The sequence below is a fragment of the Rattus norvegicus genome, chromosome 15 (genome assembly GCF_021556685.1).
Source record: "Rattus norvegicus strain SHRSP/BbbUtx chromosome 15, alternate assembly SHRSP_T2T, whole genome shotgun sequence".
In the NCBI taxonomy this organism is placed as follows: domain Eukaryota; kingdom Metazoa; phylum Chordata; class Mammalia; order Rodentia; family Muridae; genus Rattus; species Rattus norvegicus.
The window spans coordinates 96975332-96988686 of NC_141548.1; the positions used below are offsets into that span (position 1 = coordinate 96975332).

The 13355-nt window shown below is 37.1% G+C and overlaps 1 long non-coding RNA gene across 1 annotated transcript in view; it reads left to right on the forward strand.

Moving 5' to 3' along the window:
• Positions 1–13355, forward strand: part of LOC148001137 (uncharacterized) — a 90259-nt gene that overhangs the window by 39068 nt on the left and 37836 nt on the right. The window lies entirely within an intron of this gene.

The window sequence follows — 13355 nt, forward strand, 5'->3', positions numbered from 1 at the left end:
ATAGAAAGGGAATTATACAGTGTTTTGTTTGTTTGTTTGTTTGTTTGATTGTTTGTTTTTTATATGTCCTAAAAAATGGACCTGGATTCACATGTAAATGTAGAAGGAAATCTTCCCTTTTTCCCATCCTAATGTTTTCTTTGTAAAACATATTGTACATGCCTATGAAATGTTTAAGAACTTAATGTACCACACAAAGCACAATAGTTTCTATAAAATGTTTAACTCTATTTGTCAGAAATTAACTTGACAGAGAATTTCTTATCCTTTTATCCTATTGTCTACACTATCTTTCTATTTCTGTGTGTAGCCACTGATGCACTGATGATAGTGAGGGAAGTAAAAGGGTTAAACTTTATGGGAGGAAAAGAAGTTGAAAAGAATTCCCATTTACTAGTCTTTTGAATTTTTACATTTCCTGATCCCATCTCTGATTGCAATATATATTTAATCTTTTTATGTTTACATATATATTAAAATAGGCTGATTAAAAGATAAGAAGAGGTATTGATATAGGTATAAACATGGATATAGGTACAGATAGTTATTGAAGAAAGGGAGAAAGACTGAGACAGGGGAAGGTAGACATATTACTGAATGGTAATATGGATAGATGATAATATATTACAACATTTTTACGTCCTCTACTTGACGATAAACAAACATTATGAGTTGCTAACATGAGATAACAAAAATAAAGCAACAAGTAGATGTAATTAAAGCTTTCTTTCATTTAATTACTAGACAGAATGCTCTCATGGGGCCTACCTAACCAGGGCATCCAGCCTTAAACAAGGTGCTTAGTACAGTTGCAATAACAGTTACTTCTCTGTCTCTATCTCTGTCTCTCTGCCTCTCTGTCTGTCTGTCTGTTTCTCTCTCTCTCTCTGTCTCTCTCTCTCTCTCTCTCTCTCTCTCTCTGGCAAGATTACACAAAATCAGGTGCCATATATTACATAGAAACAGGGTTACAAACTTCATGAAAACTCTAAAGAGCTTAGAGTGAAATGTGTCCTTAACGGTGTATTGAAATTGCTTCTTCGTCCAGTCAACACCTCGTTTCCAGGATCTCGAGTTACATCTCAAATGTTCATAGACTCTCCTCCTGAAGAAAGCCTGAGTCAACAAAAGGACTTTATTCAAAATCATTAAGTCAAGGTAGTTCTTGTACACCACAGAAAATTAATGAAGGAACTATCTAAAAAATATATCTTCAAAATACTATTTTGAATGTCATTTGAATATTTTATTCTATATATATTACATTCTGTGTTCATTTAAGTATTTACTCCATACAAAAGTAAAATAATAAAAAATAAAAACCAACATAGGCACAAAGGTTTATTTTTTCTATTTTGTTTCCAATTTGAAAAAGAAAATTAAGTTTCCTGACTTTTAAGACTTATTTGCAGAGATAGAGGCCCCTTTTCCATTAGAAAACAAATACGTTTTTATAAAAGATGCTCCTTTGCTGTTTGCATCCACTGATGCACATCTTATCTAATTGTTACAGTGAGAGACAGAGTTCCAGTGTGGCTACAGTGAGAATTAACTGCTCAGCTGAGGAAAGTCCTTTACAGACATATTTATTTTACTTTTCTCTCACTTTCACTTTTACAACCGTTGAGCAGTTTTGAAAGAAAGTTTTCAATGTATTTAGCCTGAAAGGAAACAAACACATAATGGCAAAATGTTTCTTATCTAAACATTTTGGGGCCAAAATAAAACAAACACATTGTGGGTCTGGTTTATCAGCAAGAGAATTTGTTTTCAGTCTGGCAGTGAGCCTTTTGCAAAATATGACTTGCTAAGAATAGTGGGAAAGTGGGGCAATGCTTAAAATATTGTGTAGGAGAAATACCCATTAGTTATCATAAGGAAAGTCAGTATTTTCAATGATCTGAAGAGATGAGTGGGTATGGCCTAAATAAGCTCTCTGAGGAAGAACCTTTATTTATTTTTCTTCTTTTATTGTTTTTTGAGCACCACAATCAGGATTCATCTTTCTCCAGTTTTCTATCTCCCCCACCCACCCACTCCTTCCCACCACCATTCCCTGGCATTCTTATATACTGGGGCACCAAGTCTTCACAGGACCAAGGGCCTCTTCTCCCATTGATGCCCAACAAGGCCATCCTCTGCTATATATGAGGCTGGACCCGTAGGTACTGTGTACTCTTGGGATGATTGTGCTCTGATTAAGACCCCATAGCTGTCTCATTACTGAGAGAAAGGAGGAACATCTTAGAATTATGTAAGGTGAAAGACTTGAATATATTTTGTTTCTGTCAAATCTCAGAGCTTGTAAATTACCATTCCTGTCCCCTGGCTTCATAGAAATCTACAGATGTGGGTGTGTGGTGTCACAGCAATCTATCTTTAACACATTTTAACTCATACTCTGAAGGAAGCCAAGGGTCCTAATTGAGTTAAAGACTCTACCCAATGAACACAAAGAAAGAACACATGGATTTGGACTTGGGTTAGTCAGAAGGTGCCATGATAAAATATGTGACTGAAATGAGTTTGTAAAATCCTAATTACTCTCTGAGAATTAAAAGAAGTTAAAACAAAATTTTGAATACACTAAAATATTTTTAGTTTGTTTTTGGTGCAAGTTCTTATTATGTAACCCTGTTTGGCTCATAACTCATAAGTCTGTAGACCAGACTGATTTCAAACTTGAAACACTCTTCCTGCCTCTGCCTCTAAAATGGTGAGATTACTGGTAGTTTCTAACATGAATGACTTTTCAAAATAATTTAAATACTTAAATACAAGAATTTACACAGGCAATCAATGAATGATTAATTAATATAATTTGTTGAATTACATTATTCAACAAACTGGGCATGGCGGCACACTTATAATTCAAGCCATTAGGGTAGCTTATAAATTGCAGCTGAACTCTAACCTTGACAAACTAATTTCTAATGCATTTAGAGTTGGGGTAGAAAGGAAGACTGAGACAGGTTTCAGGAGTGTTCCCACCAGTAGTTCTGAAACCAGGTTCAGACAAATGAGCACAATGTGCTCAAGAGGGTAACAAAGCAAACTAAATGACGTAAAAGGCTTTGCTGGAAATGGAGAGTAACAGGCTTAGGAGGATGATAAAGTACGTTTGGAGGTAACACTGATCAGAATGCATTGCATAACAGCATGAATTATCAATGAACAAATTTAAATGATAAGAAAGTGTTAAGTTATGGTTCAGTTGTGGTGAACTTTCCTAGCAGGCTCAAGACTCTGGAGTCAGTACTCAGTACCAGAAAACAGTAACAACAGCAACAAAAAACTAGAACTTGGCATACAGTTTTTATTCCCAAAGAGAATCACAGTTACAAGTGTCAAATGCCCTCTTTAATTAATATCAAGGCTGCTTTGGGTAGCTCTCTTTATGTTTTATAGGCAAAGACTCCTCTTTTATTGAAATCAGAAAAGTCATGAAAAAAAATCACTTAGTCTGTCACATATAGCTGACTTTATGATGATTAAATGCAATACATTGGCTTTGTATCTCCACTATTAAATCATAAAAAACTAAAGTAGTAAAAATTTTGAATAAAATAAAAAATATGTAATAAAAATGACCAATTTTAAAAGTTGGAATTCATGAGAACTGAAATAAATAAAAAAAGTTATGCCTTGACCTGGGCTATCACAATGATATCATCAGTGGGAATACTGTGGAAGATAGAAAAATTCAAAATTATGGAAATCTTTTGTACTTTTTGCCCTGATTCCCCATCATTTGCTATTAGTTTTGCCCATGTGATTATCTTAAAAATCCTAATCCAAAAAAGTCCCTCCCTAGTTTTAAAGACATAAAAATATGACCAATGTTACATCTTGGTACTAACCAAACTCTTCCCTGTTTTCAAATATAAACCGCCTTTCCTATCCTTGCCACCTTGCAAATGCACAGGGTCAGCCTTCCCAGGCTCCACACCGTGTTTTAATTTACCAAAGAAGATTACTAAGTATCTTTGACCTGACCCATGACAAGTGGCTACTGGCTAACATCATCTGTCTCTCCATTCATCTTTTGAGACCTTTGTACTTTTGTCCTATTGATTTAATAGATTACTTCACACAGCAAAGTTTTGACCTTTCTCCCAAGCTCGAAATTTTACCTTCTTTTTGTTCAAGTCCAGCATCTTGATTTCCACTTTACTGATCATAGGAATATCAAGGAAGAACTGTACAATCTGCTACCTTTCCTCATCTGAAGACTAGCTCTCTATTCTCATCACCTCCTTCGATATCTGTGCCTCATAGGAAGTGTCCTTATTACCTTTCAAATGTAGTATTTCCCAACTCGCTCCTTTGAACATCTCGGTGTCTTTTTTTTCTTCAGCTCTCTTTCTTTCCCTACCAATGCAAATTGCCCACGTCTACTTAAGAGAGCTAATTCCAGAGTTTATGGATTAAATTTTACTCTGAATAAATCCTAGAACTACTTTCCGTGTAAGTACACATGTGGTTTCAAATGCATGGAACAGGGTCTCTTACTAGCCTAGAATTCATATTTTAGGCTATATTGTCTGGCCAGTAAATACTGAGGATCTGCCTGCCCTCATAGCCCCCCACCCCGTGCTAGAAAGATAAATAGTTGCCAACAAATGTGGCATGATGTTGGAAAGTGTGCCCGTGTGCCTCTCTCTCTCTCTCTCTCTCTCTCTCTCTCTCTCTCTCTGTGTGTGTGTGTGTGTGTGTGTGTGTGTGTGTGTGTGTGTGTGTGTGTGTGTTTGTGATTCTTAAAATTGAAGACTGGTCTTCAAGTTACAAGACAAATAGTTTAGTGACTGAGCTTTCATACCAACCCCTATTCCTTTTTAATAAGAAATAAAAATCAAGAAACACAGTGTCTTTAAAAATCAAGCTTTCCAGCTAAGCAATTTCAAAATTCTGGATATATTCTCACGGAATTTGTGTTCTATAGAAAATAGCTTGCTTTGACTTGTTCTACTCTTCCACACCTGATCTGAGGTACAAAAAAGCATTGCTTCCTGACAATGGATAGACATTGCAAAGTTATGACTCCTGTTTCCCCTTCAAAGATGAAGAAGATGTAAATAAGATGTTGATTTATGAACAGTTTCCACATTTATATCTAAGATTTTCGAACAATACAGAATTTCCAACCTAATAAATGGTCAAAGCACAGCTCAGGATGGTGTCATCAACATGGTACACTGATATGTTTTTGTAAACAATTTTGCGTTTCCTCTTTAAGGGTTTCTACTTATTTACTTGTGCTGTTCTGTATTTCTTTAAGGAAATTATTTATGTCCTTAAAATCCTCCATCATCATTGTAAACTGTGATTTTATATCTAAATCTTGCTTTTCTGATGTGTTTGGATATCTAATATTTGCTTTGGTGGGAGAGCTAGGCTCTGATGATGCCAAGTAGTCTCTGTTTCTGCTGCTTAGTTTTCTGAGTATGCCTTTCTCCATCAGGTTGTCTCTGGTATTAGCTTGTCTTGCTATCTGACAGTGACCCTCCTGTAGGCCTGTGTGTCAGCACTCCTGTAGACCTGTTTTCTTTCAGCCAGATTTGGGGACAGAGAGCTCTGTTCTCAGGTGTGCAGGCGCTCCTGGTTACTGGTTGTCAGCTCTTGGCATAGGCAGAAATTGGAAGGGTCCTGCCCCTGAGTGATTTAAGTTCCCTATACCGGGGGGGACAGATGGCACTAGGCAATTTCCTCTTGGGTTGGGAATGTGGGCAGAGAGTTTTCTCCTCTGATTTCTCAGGAGTGTCTTCACTTCTGAGTGTCCAGCTCTCTCCCCTATGGGATTTGGGTGCAGGGAGCTGTGTGACAGTTTCGGTTCAGTTCTGACTGCTGACTGCTCCTATATTTCTTTCTCCAGATCCTCTTGGGCCAAGGATGTGGGAGAGGTGGGCAGAATTGGTGGTCTCAGGGTTGTCTGAAGTTCTGGGTCAAGAATTTTCTAAAAACAAGTTAGCCATGAGACTTTTTCATCCCTTCATGAAACATATTGATTGGTCTTAAATATTAGACAGTTAAGTAAATTTTGGCAGGAACATCTAGTTTTCTACAAAACTGAAAAAAACTAAATGAGTTCTACAAGAATGTACAACAAAATAAAACATGTGAATCACTGTTAAAAAAAGAAAGATTTTGAAATCTATGTATAATGAGGAAAAAATAGAATAAAGATTGTAGAGGTTTAAATGACTCCCAGAAAACAATGTCTTCCCAACACAACAGGATTAGTACATATTTAAACTCAGAATCTGTGACAATAATTGGAAGACCTCCACGAATTCAAAGAATACAAAACATAGCATAGAAAATGGAAGTAAATATGAAATCCTACCCTGAGCCAAAAGATTATACCTAGTAAATACCTGCTAGAAAGGGGAGAATAGTTTTCTCCAAAAGCCTGTCACTGGAATCATTAACCATATTCACGGTTTCATTCCCAGATTTAGTTGGTCAACACAATATTGAGGCTATTGATTGTGTGGAGTTTTTGTTTGTTTCTGTTTTGATAGTTTTTGTCTTACTAATTTTCAGTTTCTGCTTTTTGCTTGTTTGTTTGTTTTCCTTGCTATTTTCTCTCTCTTTTTTTTTTTAATTTTGGAAAAAGAAAAAGAAAATATAAAGTTTGGTGGGTAGCACATTTTGTAACTTCCTGGAAAAATTGAGGGATGAGAAATGATATAAGGATCTGTTCACAGTATACTCCTAGAACTACAGAGTATTTCCAATGCTCTTGATTACCCTCTAAACATTGACAGTGAGACTCTATTGTTGAAGATGCACTAAAATCTCATCATGGAATATGGGGAAATCAGGGTAGTACTACTCTGGAAACTTCATTCCCAATGTCTAGTTTTTAAAGTTCTAAAAGGTGTTATGTATGTCACAGAAGAGAACAAATTGCCACTGGCTATAATCCTTTGGAACCACAACAATGGCTGAAATTACATACTTCTTTATTGTTTTAATTTTTTATTGGATATTTTATTTACTTAGATTCCAAATGTTATCCCGTTTCCCAGTTTCCCCTCTGGAATCTACCTATTCTTTCCCCCTTCTCCTGCCTCTATGAGGAGAGGCCATTCCCTCTCATCTCTGCACCCTGGCATTCCCCTATGGGAGGGTGGGAAGAAGGGGGGCATTGAGCCTTCACAAGGCCAAGGGCCTCTCCTCTCATTGATGCCTGATAAGGCTCTACTCTGCTACATAAGTGGCTAGAGCCATGTATTCCTCCATGTGTACTCTTTGGTTGGTGGTTTAGTCTCTGGAAGCTCTGGGAGTTCTGGTTAGTTGATATTGCTGTTCTTCTTATACAGTTTAAAACCACTTCAACTCCTTCAGTCCTTTTTCCAACTCCTCCATTGGGGGTCCTGTTTTCAGTTCAATGGTTGATTGAGAGTATCTGACCATGTATTTTTTAGGCTCTGGCAAAACTTCTCAGGAGGCAGCTATATCAGGTTCCAGTCAGTATGCACTTCTTGGCATCCAAAATATTGTCTCGGTTTGGTGATAGTATATGGGATGGATCACCTTTTAAAACAGTGGCACATGTGTCTTTGGAGTTCCAATTACTCTCAGATTGAATTTAAATCCTGATCCACAAGATTAAACCAATAAACCAGTCACTGTTATTGGGACAAGGCAAGACATAAGCCTTAGGTAAGAACCTATTTCTATTACTCCCTCAAATGGACATAATATTAAACTGACTCCTAATGACTGATCTTTATGTCCTATAGTTAAATTTATAAGTCAGCCCTAATCAGAAAAACTTCTTGCTTCATTGGACGGTGAATAGCATAAAATACTACAACCGATCAAGGTGCAGAAAACAGGAAATGAAAAAAATCCCAATTCTAAATGAGACTGCTATCATATACTGACACTTTTAAGGCTAAAGGACCATGGCAAAACAAGAGAAAGAAAATGTAAGAGCCTGGATGCGGTAGAGTAAAAGGAGAACATGTTTATAGACACAGTATAGAAGTTGCACTTGTAAATTAATATCAACTGATAAAGTATGTATCTGACCTCCAGAGGGTCAGGGCAGAACCAGTGAGACAGCTCAGCCTCTGAGGAAGAACTGAGTACATCCTCTAGTTTAAAATGAAGAAACATTCATGAACAGAGTTCAAGTTAAAATACAGACTCCTGAAGAGCTGAAACCATAGCTTGTGGAGTACTGGGAATTGATCACAAGACAAATGCACCTTATCTATCTTCTTGCCAAGAAGGATGTGGATTCCATTTTTGAGGATTATGCAAATTATAAGAAATCTTGAGGAAATACAGGTAATAAGGGGTATGCTGTTACTGAGGCTGTGGCAAGAATAAAAAAAATCTTAATCTAAAATACTTCCACAGAATAAATTCACTGCCAATTAATAAAGATAGAAATTGCCCACCTAGACAAGATAAAAATTGACCAAGCCCACCTGGATTGGGAACATCCTGCTCTGTTGTCTCCATTTTGATTTCTCTTGCCCACCCTGCCTCCTCGTCCTCCTCCTCGTCCTCCTCCTCGTCCTCCTCCTCCTCTTCTCCCCTCCTCTTCCCCCTCCTCCTCCTCCTCCCCTTCCTCCTCCTCCTCCTCTCCCTTCTTAGACTTTTCCCCTCTACCCTTCCTTCTCATCCAATGACAGGCTGTGCCTTATCCTGGTGGACCTGCCTTGCTAGATAATGACATCATCCTACACACCTGTGCTCTTTTTTTTTTTTTTTTTTTGTGCTTAAAGAGCCCATCATTTGCAAGTCATTCATGTTGTTCCTTTATCTTTATTCAACTGTTAATGAACGGGAGCTTGTTTTCATGGTTTTTGTATTTTTGTCTAAGGCACATTTTAACATGAAAGACACAATGCATCCTCTAGCTAGAGTTTAATGAAAAAAAAATCAATCTTGTAGGAGTTGTTTTTCAGATCTTCAATAATTTTTTCTTTAAATTGCACAAAAAGTAGATATTAGGTCAAGCAGCATAAATGATTAGATGTTTAAAAGTTTTATTGGACTAAGGAATATTAAATAAAATAAAAGGGAGAGAGTAACACCCTATAGAGAATTCAGAAAATTATTCAAAAGTGGTCAGAAATCTAGTTTGAAAGGATAAATTGGAGTATTTATCCTTAAAGAGATAATTTTCTCAGAAAGAATAAAGCCTTTACTTTCTTCCACTAAATTTGTTTCCTGGTCATGAGTCTTCACCTTAGAAAGAATGCAACTGCCTTCAAAATAAAACTAAGCCCAGAATGGTGATTTTGTAGAGAAATAGAATTTAAAACTGTGTGTGAGTTGAAAAGCTTATGAGTAAAGGTACATTTATCTGCCAAGATCTCAGTGTTGTGTTAAATCCCTAGCATTCAGCACTGAGATCTCAGGGGACTGTTGTAGACTTTAATCAAAAGAACATTTCACTGTTTGGTTTAAAAGGTCAAGCTTACTAACTTATCCTTATGTGATGGTAGTTTAGTAATGGTCTAGTAACTTGGTTTGTGGTTTGTCATGACCTAGATCATTTTGTGGCAAAAGGAAATTGATGTGAACACTTCTAGCCTTACTCAACCATTAAAGAGAGCATTAGGCAGGCTTTGGTCTCAAAACTAGCGCAGCTACTCATAGTCAGTCTAGGATTTATGAACAGGAAAAATGCCAGAATATTAAAGCTTTTAGCTTAATGTGTGTATGTATATGCATATACAGTAATATATATGAGTGAGAGATGGATATATATATATATGTATGTATTGTACAAATTATAAACTTCAAAGAGAATAAAGAAAACACATTATATAAAAACTATTATCTCAAGCTGGATTTATCTCAAATGATTATCTGCATGCCAATTATTCAAGAATGATTTTCTCTACCATGAAGGAAATGGGTAGGTAGTGTCCCTTGGTTATACAATTCTAGATTCTCTAGCTTTTCTATCAGGTTTCCCTAATGAAGCTTCTAAATTCCTCATACAAGGTGAGATCCAGGCTAAGTATATTAATGGAAATTTTCATAAATGTTCGATTATTGTGTATTGATAAGCACTTTTGCAGAATTTCTCATCATCATGCCTGAAAGTTGTCTGCATCATTCATACCTAGCATCATTTATCTTATTAGATCAACTATAATAGGATCAGTATGTTGCTAGAACAGTTTCATTTTATTTTTAGATATTATTATCTTCCTGTGCATACATTAAAATTTTGCTACTCTCCATATAAATATGTGTGTATGTGAAAATTTACTATATATCGAATTCTGTATTCTGCATTTTCAGACATCCTAGGTCATTGGAACACGTTTTTGTGAATAAGGGAAACTTAAATTTTAATTTAACCTATCACTAGTACTTAATGTAGGAGCAGACATTTATAAAGATATATTATTAAAAGCAGAGTTGATGAAAACATTGATACCACAAAAGGAAAAGAAAGAAGATGATTCTGTGTTTTACCAATAATATTATTGAATGGATTTGGCATGATTGGGTACATTGCATGTGTAAAAGCAGATGTAGCATCTAAGATATTTATATAGAAGGCCACTGCATAAATAAATGAATCCCACAAGCTCATTAATTAACGACATTATTAAATATAAGTTTGCTTAGTTGACTGCAGCACTGTATGTGAAAACAAGGATGTAATTTTTGTAGGCTTTTGTAATACTGAATGTACATTGCAATTAGTTTTTATAAATATCTAGAATATGAACATATATAAATTCTTCCGAAAAGGCATTTTACTAGTATAAAGATGTCCACCACTCTTAAATGCTTGTTTTCTTGTAAGTTAGAAATTAATTCCTTACCTCTTGCATATGAATTGGATATGGGTTGGTTTTATTATCTTAAAGAGACATAAATATAAGAGAAGCAGTAGGGTGATTTTCTCATGTTAAAAAAATGATTTTTTTCCTCTTTATTCCCTAGTTTATGATGTGGAGAAATTTTACTGACATGTTGTGAAGACCTACAGTTTGATATGTTTTGTAAAATGTAGTATGATATGGCAGGAAGGGGTGCCTTAGAGGACTCATGGTGAGGCACCCACCCCACAACTGAAGTACCAGCCATAAAATAGGTCTAGTATCAAATGAGGCTTATTTGTGGGCATAAAAAAGGGGATGAGAAGGCAGTAGAGGTAGAGAAAGAGAAGGATATAGAAAACCAGAGAGAGAGAGAGAGAGAGAGAGAGAGAGAGAGAGAGAGAGAGAGCAGAGAGAATAAAGGGGGTCAGAGAGAGCAAGAGAAGCCAAATACTCCTTTTATAGCAAGCCTGGCTCATACTTGGCTGTTGTTAAATTGTTAGGCAGAGCCTAGAAGAAATACTAACACAGGTAGCTTACAGAGAGGCACACAGGCAGGGAAGGAATGACTAGCAAGATCTCTGTTAACTTAATCAGAGTCATCCCCCATGAGCCAGGAGGAGAGCTCAGTTCTGAATAACAACTTGAGCGACAGCTAAATCTCATAAAGAGTATAAGCAATGACCTCTCAACTGAGCTGTTCTTACATCCCGAGGACATGGGGAAACTGGGAAAATAAGTATCGGCTCTGGGAACTGCAGTGTTCAACACAGCTGGGAGGAGAACCTAAAGGTTCTACAACAAATGAATTGTACAATAGAATGTGTTACACACAAAAAGCAATATTACTCATCAGTAAAGATGTGGAGAAAGAGGAACACTCCTCCATTGTTGGTGGGATTGCAGACTGGTACAACCATTCTGGAAATCAGTCTGGAGGTTCCTCATAAAATTGGACACTGCTCTACCTGAGGATCCAGCTATACCTCTCCTGGGCATATACCCAAAAGATGCCCCAACATATAACAAAGACACATGCTCCACTATGTTCATAGCAGCCTTATTTATAATAGCCAGAAGCTGGAAAGAACCCAGATGCCCTTCAATAGAGGAATGGATACAGAAAATGTGGTATATCTACACAATGGAATATTACTCAGCTATCAAAAACAATGCCTTTATGAAATTCATAGGCAAATGGTTGGAACTGGAAAATATCATCCTGAGTGAGGTAACTCAATCACAGAAAAACACACATGGTATGCACTCATTGATAAGTAGATATTAGCCCAAATGCTTGAATTACCCTAGATGCACAGAACACATGAAATTCAAGAAGGATGACCAAAATTCGAATGCTTCACTCCTTCTTTAAAAGGGGAAAAGAATACCCTTGGGAGGGAATAGGGAAGCAAAGTTTACAACAGAAGCAGAAGGAACACCCATTCAGAGCCTGCCCCTCATGTGGCCCATACATATACAGTCACCAAACTAGGTAAGATGGATGAAGCAAAGGAGTGCAGGCTGTCAGGAACCGGATGTAGATCTCTCCTTAGAGACACAGGCAGAATACAGCAAATACATAGGCAAATGCCAGCAGCAAACCACTGAACTGAGAACGGGACCCCCATTGAAGGAATCAGAGAAAGGACTGAAAGAGCTTGAAGGGGCTTGAGACACCATATGTACAACAATGCCAACCAACCAGAGCTTTCAGGGACTAAGCCACTACCCAAAGACTATACATGGACTGACCCTGGGCTCCAACTTCATAGGTAGCAATGAATAGCCTAATAAGAGCACCAGTGGAAGGGGTGGTGCTTGGTCCTGCCAAGACTGAACCCCCAGTGAACGTGATTGTTGGGGGGAGGGCGGTAATGGGGGGAAGATAGGGAGGGGAACACCAATATAGAAGGGGAGGGGTAGGGATTAGGGGGATGTTGGCCCGGAAACCGGGAAAGGGAATAACAATTGAAATGTAAATAAGAAATACCCAAGTTAATAAAGAAGGAAAAAGAAAGTTACAAAAAAAAGAGAAAAGAAAAAATGAAATAATAAATTTGAAGGTAAATGCATAGAACTAGAAAAAATTGTGTTTAAGACAGTAACCATTGCCCCCAAAGTCAAACGCTGCATGGAGTCTCTCATCTGATGTTCCCAGCTCCAAATCTTCAGAATGTGTACATAGCATGAAGTAGTCACAGAATCACGTGAATATAAAGGAGCAATGGGTTAGTGCCTTTGAGGTTGGAATGGAAACATAGATGTTATGAAGTGGAGAATGGGAAAAATGGAAAACTAATATGTTTAATCAAACCTCAAGGAATAATACTGTCTAAAATGCACACAAATATACAATGCACATGCATGTACATGTACAAGCACGTGTGTTTGCACGTGCACACACACACACACACACTCATCTAACACATATTCTAATACTAAGCATGAGAAGCCTCCTTTTTGATGGTTTACATGGAAATCCAAATGATTTCTGAAAATAGCATAACCTATTGTTCTTTCTCTTCGCTGCCCCTCAGAGATTGA